Source organism: Brachionichthys hirsutus, unplaced genomic scaffold (genome assembly GCF_040956055.1).
Source record: "Brachionichthys hirsutus isolate HB-005 unplaced genomic scaffold, CSIRO-AGI_Bhir_v1 contig_808, whole genome shotgun sequence".
Classification (NCBI taxonomy): Eukaryota; Metazoa; Chordata; class Actinopteri; order Lophiiformes; family Brachionichthyidae; genus Brachionichthys; species Brachionichthys hirsutus.
The window spans coordinates 40,930-60,163 of NW_027180556.1; positions in this window are offsets into that span (position 1 = coordinate 40,930).

A 19,234-nucleotide genomic window follows, 5' to 3' on the forward strand; every position below is an offset into this window, starting at 1 on the left:
TGTTTAACAAAGCAAATTGATTTTACCAGCAAATCAGCTGTACAGTGGCTTTAAGATAGACAGCATGATAAATATGATTCATCTTGTGAGTCCGTCTGGAATTGCTAAAGCAGATATTGACCTTGTGTTATTATGAGAACAATCATTTTTACTCTGAGGAGTATTAGTCATAAATTAAAGCTCAATATTAGACCAATGGAGCTTTTCTCAATATAACAGGTGATGATTTTGATAGGTCAATCAATGTCACCTTCAGCAATATAAGTGATTGATTTCTAAGCCCCGATGAGCATCCCCATTTCATCTGACAGTCAATCCAGCCACTGCTCCTCAGTTTATTGATTTAGCAATCAAGTCTGCTTTTAGCTCTTTTCTAACTGCACCAGCCATTTTGAATATTTTATGAACAGACTAAGCAGATGAGGTTATTCAAAAATAGGTTACAACCAATGGGAGTGATTGCTTTGGAACTAGGAAGAGACTAAAGAACCAGTCTGAGTAGTTTAGATTATATTTATAGCAAATCATGGAGCAAAATGTTTGCACTGGGAGTGTTGGGTGAGTGTGATTTGTGTTGTGTTTATGGTGAGTGTTAGTTTTCTATCTAAAAGCAAGGTTTAAGTTTGCTTTAATTTACCCACTAAGACTGTTACCTTCATTGATCCAAGCTGTCCCCTGCTAGAACCCACATACGCTCTGGAAGGAAGGAACTTGTTCCTCTTTTTCCTCCAGGGAGACAAAGAAAGAGAAATGATGCTATGTTGTGTTTACTTTAGCACTCAGACGGCTATTAAATCAACAATAAAGACTGATATTGTAGCAAAGTTGTGTTATAATAATTTATACAAGCTCTGAAAATTCCTAAATGAAACCAGAATTACCATCAGGATGTTAATTAAAGCACATAAAATAGCCCATTAATTCCACGGAGTAAATGCAAGATTCTCAGAGGTGGAGATCAGCAGCTGAGTGACACAGGAAACTGGTTAAAAAGATCTCAGTTTGGAAAGACAAATGAATTAAGCAACAATTATTTTTTATTGCAGCAAATGAAGTATAAAAATCCGTGAAAGGCTTATTGTAGTAGTTATAAATATGAGTAATTACAATATTTCTATATAACTGTTGTATATGTCAGTGTTCCGAAATGCCCATCTCTCACTCTCTCTCCTCATGTAAAAAGGCCATTATTTCCATGTTCATGGACTTTCTTTATTTATCTGGAGCTACACAAATAAAACTGACTTTGCCAAACATCAGGGGTTCCGATAGTGATCTTGCTGCTGCACTGAGCAGCAACAGCATACAGTAAATGCCCCCCTATGACGGTGGTGGTGACTGATACCCTGTTGAGATTGATAAGGAAGGCAGCAGCAAGGCGGTAGGCCAACAATGAAGACAGTTCACCGAGCTGCTGGATAGGTGTGATCAGCTGTTTTATCCTGCAAGACCAAAAAAAAAAAATAGATTTACTTGGCAAGTGGTCTGAGATGCAGTAAACAGAAACAAGCTGACTCAGCAGGAGGGGTAAAGAAGTGGTGTCGCCGTGACAACAATGCTCCTCTGGGACTCCTTGTGCAATAGGAATCCTAGCAGGGATGAATAAATCAGTCACAAAAGAATGCCTCATGATATTTTATGTGTAATGCCATTTTTTGAACGTAACATTTCAGACACACTTGAAGCTCTGATTGAGGCCACCTCGGCCCAGTGCTATAAAAAACACATTCTGTGTAATACCAGTCCCTATGACTTTAAATATACATGTAGTACACACTACCCGTGTAAAATTAAAGTGAAGTATGTTATGGATAAAATCATGCTACAAATCAGTGTTTAATTCATGATACATCAACCAATCACTTTGCATGTGCAGAAAAGAAAGCCATGCTTTTGGTGGTGGGCAGAAACCAGAGAACCCAGAGAGAACCCATGCAGACACGGGTAGAACATGCAAACTCCTCAGAGAAAGGCCCCAAGTTGAATTTGAACCTGCAACCTTCTTGCTGTGAGGCAGCAGCGCTGCACCACCGTGTTGCCCCGATGCAGATTGTGTTGGATTTATTACATTGAAGAACAACTAACTGAAGTTTTCCCGGCACACATTACTTCCTCTCAGTCATTTGATCCTTTTGCACCTGCCTTTGTTCCAGGCTACAAGCTGTCAAACGTTCACCGCTCCAATATGTCATCCCTTCTTTCATATTATTCTCGGATTCACTCAGCTTTTGCTGTCTCTTCGTTGAACCCAGCGTACCATTTGCCCAAAGCAACGCATCCGCCGGACAGGATTTACAGCCAGCTGCCGACTCGGACCTTATATAGTATTTTCATTTTACTATTCTTACAGACGTGTAATTATTGTCACTTCATTGCTGTTGTATAACATTTCTTTTGTTGCCTTTGAATGGAAAATCTCTGTTTAGCATCACACTCACTAACCAAAATGATCCTTGATCATTTTGTCCCACTTATCTCTTGACAGTTCTTAATATACCATCTGACAGTTTCTACACACACACACACACACATCTAAACTGTGCTCAACATGCATCCTGTGTCTCATCCGATTTAACAGCTTGATGGAACAATAATTAATAACCTCTAAAAGAGTTTGTGTCCGGACATGAAGATGGGCTGCTGCAGAGCAGGAAGGGCATTAATTAAAATGAACTCGACATTTCATTATATAATTCAGTTTAACGTTTTGGTTGACAACAACAACCAGTGATCTCACCGTTCCAGAGGGAGTTTTGTATACCCAGGGTTACATTTGGAAAATGTTCTCCTAAATGGTTTCAGACGACCAGAACCCTCGATAAACCTTTTAGCCAAGGACAGGTGCAATCTTTATATTTGTATTCTGGTGCATAACAAATTGTTCTAATGTATTTTTTAATCTACTTTTTCAGGAAAAGAAAAGAAATTCATGCCAATTAAATGCACTAACCCCCCTGGCAAAAATACTGCTCATCTACTAGTCCTCATTAGGCTGGAACCTTGGGAACTTTGCAGCAACTAAAACATTTGGTTTAGAATGTTTATCAAGAAAAAAGTTTGCAAAGACTTGAGCAGTGGACACTTGTCTTCATAACAACTTTTTTTTTTTGGTCATGGTTTAAACAAGGTCTTTCCTTCCATTTAGTGGAAGATTTAAAGGAATAGCTCTAGAGATGAGAAGATTGATATCACTTTCATTCATTAAAGTGATATTGATCTTCTCATCCCACACCTGGCAGGAAAGTGATTACGCCTATTTCCTACAAGGTCAAACTATTCCTGCCAGTATGCTGTGATATTTCAAATAAAAATAAATAAAGTTTGTGCCCCAGTCCACAAAGGAAAGTTTGAAAGACTGGCAGGCAAAGCCTGAACTGGATGGAACAACTTGACCTTTTGGGATGTCAGCAGCGACGTGTCACCAAGTACCCAACCTCAGCAATGCAGCAGAATATTATACATTCAGCAGAGTATTCTGGCCATGTGATCCTGCTATGGTAGAAAATATAAAATCAACAGGCTGCATTTACTCCACTGAAGGTTAATCAGGGTTTTTTTTCCAAGCTGTTGCTTTTCTGTTGCCATATATTGAACATTCAAGCTCATTTACTTAAATGTCCTCCAGTTACTACTTTGATTTCATTTGCATTTACAAATTGCATTTTCTCCTGAGCCTTGCCACTGACTCCTTTCTATTTACCAAAGTTAAAGAATGATACTCAGCCACCCCCTCCTTTCGGGAGGGGTTGGTAAATATCACCTCCGAAGCCTGATGTAGCCTTGTTGAATGATATGTGTTAAAATTGCCGCCACGCATTGCTCCCTTTTAGAAATTGACAAGCATCTCTGCAGAGCTGAAACACAAATAACCTTCAGTGATGGACGACTTTGCGGAGTGGATAAACTGAGGAATTTGGCAGTTGGGACGCATAATCAATTCAGATGATGTAGCTAATGGTCTAAATTGTCTTAAACATCTCTCATTCACATACTTATAGCACTGAAGTGTTAATTTCACTTAATCTATGGTCCCACGATGTTGCTATAATTAAGATTTAAGTGCAATTTACACCCCTGTTATGGTGCTAATGGTACTGTTGCTTCAGGCAGAAAATTTAAACAAATGGCAAATGTATCCTTTGCACAAGAAAATCCACATCTGTCTCCCGTTTTTAGACTGATCGAAATCCCACGGTTGACAAATCCGTGGCTAGTCTAAAGGTCTTACTATGTTTCTGGAAACTCCAAGGGTGAGGACACAATAATGAAGCACATGTGCAATGCCACGCCTAAAATATAGCCCTTATACTGCAGCAACTTAAGAAGGATTTTGATTAAAAATAGTGCAGGACGCTGCGGTGACTAAACCTACGAATTTTTTTTAATCAATCCTGCATTGTTTCCCTGCGTTATCACTCCCTGGGAATCGGTCACAAGTCTGCGCTGCCTTGGCCTTTGCATTTACAGAAAAATGATGAATTTCCTTTGCCTTATTATTCAGGTTAATTGGCTGGTTTGACAGGGTTAGCGTTTAGTTAATGGGGACGGTGCACATCAAACTCAATTTACAGTCCTCCAGAGGGGTTGTAATGAGAAGTCTCCTTTTTCCTTTATTTCACAACCATCTACTGGCCACAATTATGATGGAATAAATCAGACAGAAATGAGTCCTGTGTGAGCTACTGGTTCAGGCTACAACGATGAGCAGCACTATTGTCCACTTCATATGAATCACTTTAAGTAGTTGGACCAAGGCAAATAATGGACAGCAACTGCAGCAATAAAACTGCTTTGTTTCCAGAAATGTGGCAAAATGGGGGGAAAAATCTAGTTCCCACACTGGAATATTAACATTTGATTCCATGGTTTAGTCTTGGTTGAGTTTGACATTTAGTGTTATACTCGTTACAACCAGCGTATTTTGGCTAAAATGTATGTAATCATTACATTCCTCTTGAGAGCAAGAGAAAGACAAAAAATAATTAGTGTAAAATGGGGAAAAACTACCCAATCTATTCTGTAGTTTCCCAATAAAAAAAATGTAGCAAAAATTTTATTTCTGTTTAAATTCATGCAACATAATTTGTTTCAGAAAGCAATGCTTGAAATGAAAAAGATATCCACACCAGTATAGAAAGTTAGTCTGGAGCCAGGATTGTCAACGTCATTCTGTTAGATTTCACAGCTAGCCGCGTTATTAGTCTGATAATATTAAGAAAAGTCCCCCAAAAGTCACAAACACCAAAACCTGGCTATAGAAATCCAGGTTGCACAAAGCAGACGGCCATCATCTAACTGCGACTTAGATTAAAATACCAATGAGCTGTGACAGCTGGTGCCACGGAGAAGCAGCTGCTCTGAATTTAGCACACCTTGCAGTTATTTTGCAAATAAAATGTGTCACTACACCTGGATTCCTCAAAAAGATCTCCAAATTAGAAACAAATACATCAGTTTAAGATTAGAATTTCAGTTTTCCCAACAAGACATTTTAATTCTATTTAGCAAAAAAAAAAAAAAAACATGTCACCAAGCTGTAAAAGGTGCTCAACCCCCCTGAGCTATTCCTTATTGAAGTTTTTGATCTGTCAGAAGAAAAAAAACTCATCCTGATCATTTCTCAGCTTGCCTTGCTGTTTAGTGTTTGTTCTTGTGCTGGATGCAATTAAGGACATGTAATCTAATCAAGCCTGAGTAATCAATCAGCTACTAGAATGGAAGATGTTTTTTTTGTGTTTTTTTTTTTGAAGGAGCACAAACTTAAATATGAAATAAGTAAGAGGGGTTGAGCAGGTGGAGGAGTTCAGTAGTGAAGAGATAAAGGAAAATGAGTCCATCACATCTTAAGAGTCAAGGATCTGCTCCCGCATGACATAGAAGTTGGAAAACATCCAGCAGCTGAGCTATCAGGAGATGAACAAGAGGGCAGAATCAGTTTAAAGTTTCAATCAAAAGCTTTTTTTTTTGCTGCAGAATGTTGTGCACCCAGCGGTTCAATCATAGGGACAAATAAATCACGAGGAAGGAGGATGATGGACACTCTCATGGGATTGTTGTGACCAGAAGTTTTCCTCTACAAAAATTGTTCTTTGTTGCAAATAAAGTAAAAATAAAAAGGGCTGAATCATGGGAATGAATCAGATAGGAGATTGCAAAGATGTGGAAATGAGAGCCAAGAAAAGAAAGTGGAGAAAAGGATTGAAGGAAAAAACAGAATGAATTGAAAATAATCGCAGAAACAAATGTTTCTGCAAAACACACTGCTCCTCATAAAATATAAAATAAATAATACATTTTATTATTATTATTATAGCAATAATCAAGTCGTTAGCAAAGGACAGCTACCAGCAATGAAATCAAGTGTATTCTATGATGAAGTGGTTGCTAACACCAAGAAGAAGAAGAAGAAGAAGAAGAATTTAAATTACATTACAAGGTTAGTCTGGAGAGTTAGTCCTGACCCGCTGTGACCTGAACGGGAGCCACTATGGACCAACATATCCTTTTCCTATGATGCATATTTTTATGAAACAAATGTCTAGCTCTCCTCCCTTGTGCGTGATCCTTGGCTTCAGCATTTCCTCCAGAGTTTAAAAAAAAAACAAAAGAAGAATTTAAAGTTCATCAGTTCTGGATCATTACAGTCCCTGCTTCTGGTATCAAATGCGCTTGGCTGTACATTATTTGTGCTGAATAAGAGAAATGGTCTTTACAGCTTTGTGGTATTTTGGTCAGGTTATAGGCTGAAGCCGCCAGGGACAGTTATTTTAAAAGCATTGCATTAAATTACAAGGATGCTAAAACAAAGTGAGAAGATGAGCACACCATAGGCAGCATTCTAGAACTCTAGTTCAGTGACCTCTGGCATTTCTGGCAGCCAAAACAAAGTAATGGCTATGTGGAAAAAAACAACTCCTCACAGTACATTTGTGTCCACACACACACACACAGAGAGAGAGAGAGAGAGAGAGAGAGAGAGATACGAACACAGGCTGTGAAAGCTTTATTCCAGGAATAAAGCTTCAGGGAAACTCCCCTAATCCCCTACACAACTACCATCATAAACATGATGGTAATGAACCCCAAATGATGCTTAATCACTTTATTGACTAACAGACACCTAGACACACACACATATATGAGCTGTTCTTTTTGGTTTTGACCTGCTCATTCAGAGGATATACGTAAAGGTGTGCAGTACTCAAGCCATTATCCACAATCCCATCTATACAATAAGTAGTTTCATCTCAGGAAATATTTCACATTTCAATTATGACATTTCTGCTAATCAAAGGTTGTGAAAACAACATTTTCAGTTCATGAATTAGCCACTCATATTTTTCAGAAAGACAAATAAAACCATTTAAGTGAGCCGGGTGAAGGCATCCAGGCGTGACAGTCTGTGTGACTAATCACAATGTTGTTAAGCGTCATGGGGCTCGTTTTCTGTCTGATGCAGGTTCCTATTGCAATTCATTCACTAGTTTTGACAGCATCGATGTTCCATGCCTTCTGTAGATGACTGACAGCCTTCAAATGCACTTTGACGGTCCTGTGAGACAGTCTTGACGCTTGCCTGATTGGGCCACTCCGGGTTCCTGTTTCAAGGGTTTGTATCTGGCTTCTCTGAATGATTTGTCATTTTCCAACTTATTTTGCAGAAGTTATTTCCCTAATGAAGTCCAGCCGTAGTAAATTAGTTTGTTCTGATATAAAGAGGATATTTTAATGAAAACTGCGGCAGCCATGGCGGTTAAAACCTCAGCTCAGACTCCCAGTGGAACTTCAGGCTGTTGTGCTGCCAGCAGCCTCTTCACAAAACACTTTTCACAACTGCCTCTCCTTCCTCTCCCTCTGCTCTGAGTGGGCAGGAGAGGAATCAGAGTCAGATCATCCCTCTGGTTTTAATTAGGCTTTTTAATTTTAGTGGAAGTGATTTAAGCAAAGCTTCAACGGAAGAATAACGGAGCTCCTAACTTGTTCCATTTGGTGAAAACACCGGAGGAGGAGAAAAGTTAAATTTCCTCATTGGATGATTGAAAAGGTTTAAATGCTTTTTTCCCCCAGCCAAATCAGTATTTATATCTTTGCATACTAAATTAAACCAAAGTGTACTAAATTAAATGTATATTATATTATATATTGTAATAAGAATTGGCAAAGCTGCAATTTTATCAAGTGACAATTACATTTTCTCTATCTTTGTATCAAAATTTACAATAATGGTGAGAAATAAAACATTTACTGGGAACAAAAAACAAAAAATACAAATAAAGAGCTAAAATAAAGAAAAACTCAAAAAAACAACATGCATAGTTTTATATACTCGTATAACTCCCTCTATCCCGCATTTGGCTACAAGTTAATATCAGCGTCACATCTTATGTCTCAATGCATCATGGGAAGAGTCTTAAAATGTTTGATCTAACTCTGACAGGTTTCAGGAGGAATATCTCTACGCCCTGCATTCATCAAGAAGAAGAACAACAACAACAACAACTCGAACAAGACCCCATATGGGGGATAGTGTGTACCTCCAGATATGTTTTCATTGAACCTTCTGTCCATATTTTTCTTTGAGCAATCATTTTCAGAGATATGTTCTATTGTCAGAGGTTCCAAGTCCGGATGAAAGGACCTGCAATGAGGAAAGGGGAGATATGAGAGAGAGAAGAGTGTGGAAATATAATAGACAGGAAGAGAAGAGAAGGTAGAGAGGAAGGTTTATATATACACACAAACACACACACACGCACACGTGTTGCCAAGGAAACCTGAAAGCGTATGAGTCATGGATAAGAGCAATCAGAGGGGAACAGAGATTGAATGAGAATCAAATTAATATCAAAGATACAATGAAATGAGCCAGAGGGCAACCACAGTCATTTTTCTTTGGCAATATTTTGTCAACTGATATTTATTAGATAAATATATCAAATAGAATTCTCATATTATTTGCCTTTTATTGGAAGACAACAGATTGTCATGGCCCTGGGTTTCGACTTTCGAGTTCAATTATTTTGTGTTTTATTTTGTTATTTTGGGGCCATTTCTTGTAGTTTTATTTGTGTTATCCAATTGGTGGATCCCTTGTCGTATAGTTGATGTTCACGGTTCAGATAATTCTCCCTCTGCCTGTGGTCATTTATTTCCAGTTTGGTAGTTTACTGCTGGGTGGCACAGTGGAACAGTGGGTAGCACTGTTGCCTCACAGCGAGAAGGTTCTGGGTTCAGCTTATGTGAACTGGCCACACCAAATTGTGTGTGTGTGTTTGTTGTCTTTCATGTGACGCTGAGATGAGCTGGGGTCCTGTCCGGGGTGTAGCCCGCCTCTCGCCCGTAGTCCGCTGGTATAAGCTCCAGCAGACCCGTGACCAAGAAGGCGGATAAGCGACTATAGAAGTGGCGAATGCATTCTTCTAGTCTACAAGAAGATGAATGGATGGGTTTCCCTGGCCTCCCCCCTCATATGGTCTGCAAGTCTTTTATAATAAAATACACTTTTAAAATGTATTTTATTTTAAAATGTAAAATGTTATATATCACATTCACTGTACTTATAGGAGTCATTCCTTAAAAATGTGACATTTATAAAGTCGATTTTTCATCATATTCTGATATGCTGCAGAGAAGGTGTCACTTAATTTCTCATATCTCTTCAATTATCGACAAGCTTTCAGCACCTTTTGTACTGCAGAGCGCGGTTTTTGCGCTGCAGCTCCAACCAGATGTGTGCATAAGCTCCAGCATTTCCACTTGAGCTTTTTTTTTGACACGCCATCTCTCATTTAGGCTCCCAGTCAAGCCTCCTTCAAACTACATTGCATTATTCATTCTCACTGCTGAAAATTCATTATTCATTGGATCTGCCAAAAGATAATATGCGCTAGCAGTTTTCCAAGTCAATGAGGCTGTCCATCTGCTCATGGCTAATTTCCCACTTCGGATGACGACCATTTGAGATAAACATCTCCAGTTGCTCTACTAATTAAAACCCTGATTTCCAGATGCAAATCGTTGCATCATGGTTATAATGATTTCTGGCAAATTCAGTAAACTTGTTTTATTGTGACTCTAGAATCATCCAAAAATATTCATAGATTACAATTTCTGTCTGTTGTAGTCTATGTCAGGTTTTACAGATCAGTCCTAATAAAAAATGCTTATTTCACCTCTTACAATACCAGTAATTGTATATTTAACAGGATATTTCCCCTGTTTTTTGCAGAAAATGTTTTATTTTTTCATTTAATATATCCAAGTCATCGAAAAAGAAAGAAAGAAGTCATGTAAGGAAGAAGGGAAGCTAAGCTCCTTCACCTTGGAGTCCAAGGACTTTTGAGGATGTGAAGGCAGAGGTTTATACTCGGCTGAAACGGAGGCTAATAACTTCCCAACGCTAGGGGAGGTCAGAGCATCAGTTGTTGACTGGAGATGTCCAAGCTCCCTCGTCCACAGATGTCAGGGATCCTCAGTGCTGCACCTCGTGTTTGTTATCACATTTTAAGTTTTTCCTGTGTCACTTAACAGCCTTGATATTTGTTTTGGACACGCAGAGAAAGTTACTTTGCTCATAAAATATTTGGTCATGTCACTAATGGCATTTCATGATTTTGGTTTATCACCTGATTATCTCTGCGACTGTTGAGTCCTTTTTATTTCTTTATTTTATGTTTCTGATTAGAGGGTGGCACATTGTGCTCCGTATTTTTGCCTGAGGCACAGGTTTAAACCTGATGCCCTTCCAGACCCGACCCTCATGCTTCTGGGCTTGGAACACTTGGGTCCGTTTCTGACATTCGTGCTCTAAATTATGGGTTAGGCCAAAATACAGATCAAAGCTGGACTTTGAAAATGAACTCAAAACTGCAACCCAGATTTTAGTATGTCCTCTATTTCCATATTGTAGTGTGGAGAATTCATTGCAACTTTTATCCCAGTTCTCATCTATTGCTTGAGAAATAATTCTCAGCTACTGTCCAGTTTGTTTTGTTCTAAAACATCCTAAAATGCTCAAGTTTTACTAATTAAGATAATACTCTTTTGTCAGGGTGAGGAAGGCAGGCATGACTCCCGCAGATAAGAGCTCTGTAAGCGATGCATAAGGTCCTGCTTTTAGATATTCAGCTTATTCTTTTCCTAAACGCTGCTTGCTTGAGGAGCCACAATTGGTCAGAGTGATTGTGCATTTCTTGACCTTTTCACATGAAAATCAAGGAGACACTTTGATGTGTTGAAAAAAAAACAGAGAGGATCTGTGGCATTTCATATTCCCTTTAATGAGCGAACAGCAACAGGAATCATACACTTGGTTTCATCCATATTTCCCCAGCAGCACTTCCTCATGCAGCTCGATTTGATTGCTAGTTCAAGTATGAAGCTGCTGAACATTTACATTTTTTGTCTGATGCATGAAGTTAGGAATTTAAATGCATTAGGACATTGTCCTTTTTTTCTTCCCTCTCTTTAGGATTGAAATACCGGTAGTACAGAAGGAAAAAACTTCCTCTATATTTTGCAAAATGAAATTCAAACAAAGTGTTGCTTTTTATATATTTTTGTCTTTCCTGAATTTGGTGGCCTCTTACTTCCATCATTTGGCATGAAAATATATATTTGCTTCACAATAGAAATGATAATGAATGGACTAATTAACTTGCTAATAAAATGATCAAACGGCTAGATTGAGGAACAACTCTCTCTTCCACGACAAGTTCCATGTAAATGCATTAGCAGCTGTTTTAGGCAGATATTTGAAAAGCACCAATCCAGGAGGTAACCATCTAAATCCATCCTATCTGTTATTTGTGAACTCAAAATGTGTCATTTCAGAGGATGCTTGCGGAAATCTTTATCGTGCAAGCTTCGGTAGATTTAAAAGCATTCTGATTTGTCATTATGCCATTAGACCTGTGTGTGCATGTGTGCGTGCGTGTGTGGAGAGAGAGAGAGAGTGAGAACGAGAGAGAGAGAGAGCAGAGTTTGGGTGCCCCCCTGTGTAGGAAATATAGTTTGAACAGCCATTATACCAAGGCTCTCTGGTATACAGTAATGAGTCATGCTGCAGATACAAACTGAGTGAATCTTTGATTTTTAAAACTGAGACACTCAAATGCAAAACTAAATTATTCTTGAGAAGAAAACTGGTCATCCTCACACATTGTACATACAGATCTCCAGTAAAGTATAGCATGGGTGGATGGATGGATGGATGGATGGAAAGTGTATGACTCAGAATTTAAGTGTTTCGTGTCATTACTGTTATAATTTCTTTGTGAATTCTGAAAATCTTAGAGTAAATCAAACACCCAGTTGTGTTCTGAACTTCTGACTGCTTGATCAAGAAGAAACTGATGAGTTGCTATGAACAATCCAGACCCCTCAGGTCAAGGGGTGAATTCTCAGGTCAAAAATTAACCTGAAAATTGTGTGTGCTCTTAGTGATGGAAGGAAGTTTTTTGCTAAGCACAATTAATTATTTGGTCTACAAATAATATTCTAACGCTCATCGATGGGCAAGAAAATAAATGACACCCCCCAAAAAAATTAAAATAGTGCATTCTATTCAGTTTTACATTGAATGAATTTGCTGCTGTATCAATAGATTACAACCACAGTTAATTTATTTAATGTTGAAGAAAGAAAAGTCCAGATATTCTGGACAGGTTTTGGCAAGTTGTATTTTTTCATTCATACATTTATCATATTCTTTGTCAGATTAGAAACGTGTTACGACTCGAGAGACCACTGAGTCCTTAACAAACCTATAGTAGTATAAGAATAGCTTAAAGCAAGGTAGTGTAAAGATTTTTTTAAAGTGGCCTGATATGATTCTGAATTAATTATTCAGGAAAAAATACTCACATAAGTTATTAACTGACTTTGGGGATAAACAATGGAAATCTAAAAAATCAATTTCTACAATTAAGACATTTTATATGAAGCAGATTCGTATCCTCGTACAGTTCATAGCAGTATAATCTGCATTTCAATTAAAGTGCGCGCGTCGTCTCGCCAACCGCAGCCGGGGAGCAGCAGCGGCAGCGCGCATGCGCAGTGCGTCCAGGGGCTCGGCGGCGGCGTTCGGTGCTGAAGTGGGGCGGATGGCTGAGAAACAGCGCCGATGGACGTTTCACCGCGGGGAGCCCATTAACGATGCCGTGAGACGCGTTCCGGGGCGTTGCATGTTCACACCTATCATCATAGGAGACTGACAAACCAACAGAAAGGGGTAAGTCGCTCATTTATTCCCCGCATATGCTTCACACAGTCCGGCTAACACAGTTAGCAACGACGCTAGCTGCTTTCTCAGCTGACACCTAGCTGGGAGAGGTAACCGGTTCCGGGCTAGCGGCTAACGCTAGCAAGCAAAAACAAAAGTGGGTGGTATTTGAATTGGGTAAAAATGTCTCCTGCGACAGTCGGGAGCTCCGCGACTCTTACTCCGGTGGCTTTATCGCGCTGTGGTGGAGCTAGCAGCGGGAACTCCTCTCCGCCTCTGCCTGGCCGGGTCTGCAGCTGCCCGGCTCGGAGGTCTCGGAACAGCAGCTAGCCCGCGGAGCTAACGCCGTACAGGGAGGAGGCTCCTGCGTTTTAGATGATAATGTGAGCAGGCCTTCAAGCAGATGCAGCAAACCCGCTGATCTGACTCCATGCATGATCTTTTGATCTTTCAACAGTGTGAAGTTTGATCTTGCAGCAGCTGTGAAAGGTCGCGCTGCTATTGGAGCCTAACTGAGAGCATCCACGCTGCAGCCTTTCTGGTTCACCTCATTCATTTTAGTTTTTCACTCATAAAAGGTATATTTAAGTAAAGTGAAGCTCCAGTCTCAACAGTCCAGAGCCAAACCAGCATAAAGATGATTTCTAGGTCTGAGCAGGCTGTTATTTCAGAAACTGCAGTGCTGTTGTGTCTAAAAGTTTTATTTTTGTAGTAGCTGGAGACTCTGATTGTTGATAAGGTGATTTTAATTATTAGATGTATTATTAGACATCGTCCTTGTTGATTTATTTATTTTTGTTTCCGTCTGAGGATAAAAACTACAAAGTCAATCAATCAAAGAATTTGACTGAAATTAAAAGTAACACAGCATCATGGCGTGGAAGTGACTCGCTCAGAATAGATCAGATTTACAACAAAGCACAATACTGGATTATATCAGAAGACCAACAGCAGAATGGGGCGATAACATCAATGCAGAATTACCCAGTTTAGGTCAAGCGTCAAGGGTTTTCGTCTGTGAGATCCTCAAGTGTTTCACGACTGAACAAAATTACAAAGCCAACTGTTTGTGGAGATATAAATGTAGAATGAAAGCTTTCACCAGGAGAACTGTAACATTTTTATTTCTGGGAAAAATGACTTGTACTGTTCATTATCATACGTTTGTGTCCTCCGTGTGACCATCTGGCTCCTCGTTGAATTTCAAGCTTTATCTTTGCACACCGCTTTGAAAAGTCATTCATTACAGATGTAAGATATACAAGGAACGCTTTTGTTTTCAAACCAGTTTAAACAGGCGTGGGCAGATATCGAACCGTCTCTCAGGAAGGGAATGGTTTCACAGCAGGGCAGTAAGGGACAGATAGTAAATCCATGCCAGGTCTTGTTTTGATGTTCGTCACAATTTCTCTCCCTTGGGGGGGGGGGGGGGGGGGGAGGAGAAATACTACATTAAATTCAATGAGTGCATCAAGGAAATATAACACTACACTTTTAAATCCAAAGCGTGAGACTGTTACATGTGAATAAACGTCTGCCAAAGGAGTTCACACTGCGCTGACCGAGCCTCTCGCCACCAGAGAAGTCCATCTGTATTTCAGAGAAAACCAGAGATCTGAAATCTGGTTTGCTGGTTTTTTTAAAGCAAATAGAGCAAAACCAAATAGCTAAGAGAAGAAATGCTTGAATTTGAATACATTTCTTGACTCGTGGATGTGTTGATACCAGCGAAAAAGACGGGTGGAGGTGCGTGGGCATTGATGTTGGAGCAGACGTGTATATTTTTTTACATGTTTGCCTTAACATAGTTGGTGTCACTCAGAGAAGATGCGTGGACGTAGAGAGGGAGGACATGAGAGTGGCTGGTGATGGGGAGGACGATGCAAAGGACGGGGTGAAGTGGAGAAGGTTGATTTGCTGTGACGGGACAAGCCCAAAGTACAGTAGCAGGAGAAGATGGCGGCGTCAGTCCGTTGTGTAATTGGTTGATTCAAACAGTGCTTTTATAAATGACAAAATAAAATGTCCAAAAACATTATTAGAGACGCACCAATAGCAATACCAGTACCGAGTATTGGTCCGAGAACGATCTCGATATGTGAAGATATTTATGGAGTAATTGAAATGAAACAATAGTTGCAGCTTAAAGGCCTGATGTTTCTCAGCCTCTCATCTGTAGCCTATCCCAGCTTGCTACTATTGCCACCAAATTGTCCGTATAGTGCATGAGTGTGTCTCTGGGTTGGCCCTGGGATGCGCTGGCGACACATCCGGGGTGTATCTTACCTATAGCAAGCCGGGATAGGCTGCAGCAACTCCCGTGACACGCAAAGCGGATGAAGCGGTCGAAAGTGAATGACTGATCAATTCCAGCCAATTGCAGATCGGCCTGCGTGTGTGTGACCAAAATGGCATGCGCTGTTGCTCCGTGTAGTTCCTCTCTCTTCCACAAGGGGGAGACAGAGTTCCAAATCAACTGTTGAGCGGGATGAATCACACGAGCCTGTGATGGACCCGTTGGCCGACTTCTGATTTTGACTTTAGATGTTTTGTCTTTTTGCTTTTTAGATGCTGTACTCCGGCCGCTCCCTGTCCTCACCAGCCCACGAATGACCCCTTCACTGACATCCTAGGAGACGAAGAAGAAGAAACAAAGGACAGGCGGTAGTAACGTTCCTCCTCAGCCTTCAACTCGCTTTGTGTCCGTCGGTCAGGGATGGTGAAACCAGAAACATCGCTTCCCTGTGGTGAAAAGAACATCCTGCAGCCTCGCCCTGCGCCTCTTGTGAGCCGAACAGACGCTCAGACAGTCGTCCCATCAACCAGCCTGCTATCATCCAGCAACCAATTACCTCATGCCGTGACTGCGCATCTGACCGCTTTTTAGGATCCCACTAATTCACGGTAAGTTTTGCTTACATGCGTCAAAGCTCATTGAAGGTCAAAGCAGAGTTCAAAGCTCCGATAAGCCCTAATGATGCAGCGTCTGACAATGGGGTACGCATAAATTAACTTGCTCCACCTGTCCACGGACAACAAGGATGTCTGTCGGTGTCTGCTTGTGTAACTTCACCGTGGAAACTCGCCTTGAAATGGGACCATTTTAAATCAGACCCATATATCTGTATACAGTAATACCTTGACATACGAGTATAATTTGTTTCAGGACCGAGCTCGTAACTCAAATCGCTCGTATGGCAAATCAGTTTTTCCCCATATAAAATAACTGCAAACAATTTAATCCTTTCCGGTCTAAAAACACTCAAATCGAATCAAATCAGCCAGGGGGGGGAGAGTTGGACGGTACGGAGACACTTTATACAGTAATTTTATAAAATTTGCTCGTGTCTTGGAACACTCGTATGTCGAAGTATTACTGTGTACAGTGGTACCTCGACTTACGAATGTCCCTACATCCGAAATTTTCAGGTTACGAGGTTTCTGAATGGGAAAATATTGCCTCTTGTTACGGGAGCATTTCAGGATACGAGGTGAACTCTGGGAGCGGCGAATAGCGCTATTCGCCGCTCCCAGAGTTCCCCGAACGTAAACAAACTTGTAGCTGCTCTGCCATTGGCTATTGCCTAAAATCTGCCCGGCAACCCATTGCGTATGCGTGTATCCCGGCATGCTACGTGTATCCCGGCATGCTACGTGTTCGTGTGTATGCAGCAAGAGAGAGAGAGAACCCACGTTATTCGCAATGGACCCCAAAACGGGAGAAAAGAAGAGGAAGAGACTTTTTCTGGCCATAGAAACAAAGAAAGAGATACTAGAAAGGTACGAAAAGGGGATGCGTTTGAGCGATCTCGCAAAAGAATATGGCCGTAATACATCAACGATCAGCACGATAATAAAACAAAAGGAAGCCCTAAAAGCTACGGTTCCTTCCAAAGGCCTCTCTGTAATTTCCAGGAGGCGGTCAGCAGTGAACGACGAGATGGAGAGGTTGCTACTCATGTGGATAAAAGACAAAGAGATCGCGGGTGACACAGTGACGGAGGCCATAATTTGCGCAAAAGCAATCGCCATTTTTACCGACATAGCGAAGGAGGACACAGGCGAAGGAAATTCGGCACAAGGACCACACCCGGAGTTTAAGGCATCGCGTGGGTGGTTCGAGAAGTTTAAAAGGAGGACTGGACTTCACTCTGTTGTTCGCCATGGCGAGGCATCCAGCGCCGACCACGAAGCGGCCGCCGAATTTGTGCAAAAATTCACACAATTGATGATCGACGAAGACTACGGTGCACAGCAAGTTTTTAATTGTGATGAGACGGGCCTTTTTTGGAAGAAGATGCCACGCCACGCAAAAGCAGACGTCATTGGATCAGTACTTTAAGAAACGCGACGCAGGAAACACCGCAAAGGACCAGTAAACACAGAGGACAAAAAATAACAGCTAAACGGTAAAATAAGATTTTTATTATTTTCTTTATTCTTTGGATTTTTTACATGATGTGCCTCTCGTTTTATGTTTATTGTGCGGTAATCTAATTTTAACATGCATTTGTTTCATGTTCTGATGTGCTTTTATGTTTCAATAAAAAAATATCATACTTTTGCGGGGCTTGGAACGGATTACTGCATTTACATTCAAAATGCGTCTCTACTTACGATATTTTCACGTTACGAGGTTAGTCCCGGAACGGATTAAATTCGTAAGCTGAGGTACCACTGTATTCATATATGTGCCACTGCTGAGTTTTACTGCTGATCATCTCTGCATGGCTGAAGCAGAAAGGTGTCATTCTAAAGAAAGAGAAAAATAAAAAAAAGGACGAAATGTGTAAACACAAAAAAAAAAGAATGGAAGCCGTCACAAATTAACTTTTTGACTGGCCATGAATGGTCAGACACTTTTCTGTCCAAGGCAGGAAGCGCCTCACTTTACAAAGATTTACGTGCAAAAGCCTAAAGCGATAAAAGCAGGCTGCATAAATATCAATATTGAAGTCCTCCAAGCGCAGTTCTCGACTCTGATTGGGCTGTTTATCTCACATGTTGGAGCACAGCCGCCGCTGTGCCATGGTTTACGGTGAACACCATAATTAGATTTTTAGCCTTCGTGTAGTTACTGTTCGACGGATGCTTGAAATTATTCACGGCTAATAAAGCGATGGCGAAGCCGGGTGGGTTCAGGTTTAGAGCAGATACGTGATTGGATGACTAGATCGCCCTTTCATCTGCTTTAATAAATTGATCACTTTGGGGAAAAGTGGAAGGACATCATTTTTGCACTGTTTATTTCATTATCTTCATGTATTTGTCTTTCCACTCCATATTTGCATGTTGTGTCAGTGCAGCCTTCTCCTCCGGGTTTAGAACAAAGCCGTATCCTCCCTGGTCGTTCCGCGGTAGCTGAATAACTGATGGCCACTCCGCTGGCCAGGCAACATCATTTGCATATCGGGCAGGTCGTCTCAGCCTTGCTGGATGCCCATCATCATTGTGGTGAACGTGTATGCGGCGTAGAGGGAACCTGAAAGAAGAGAGAAGGCTCATCTGTTGGTACCCAGTTATTTTTTTTTATTTGGCGTTTCAAATATTTATTGAGTTAATTTTAAACCACTGCTCTAGAGCGGTAAGAGTTCTGCTTCATTTATTCCTTTTGATTACCAGACTGGATGTTTTAACTTTATGTTCCGGTGTGCTCCTGTGTGAGATTAGGCGTCACCGTGCCGTTAATCACTATTAGCTCCAGCTTCTTCTTTCTCTGTGTACGTAGTGGATGCAGCTCCTTTCACAGAGCTCTTACGGTGGCAGAAGGGCTGCCCGAGTCCATTTAGCTCACGATGAGCCTGCCAAGTGCCTTCTATTTTGAGAAAGACGAAAATCGCATTAGCGGACCGTCTCTGAGAAGTGCCATATCGGGCTGTTGTAACCTGCGAGGCCGAAGGCCTTGGCGTACAAAGCCTCTCTAAAAGCTGTGCCGAACCGAGACGGTCGCCGCTGCAGGAGCGCCAGTCAGGGTGCGACAATGATGGAAAGGACTGTGGAGCCTCTGCTCTT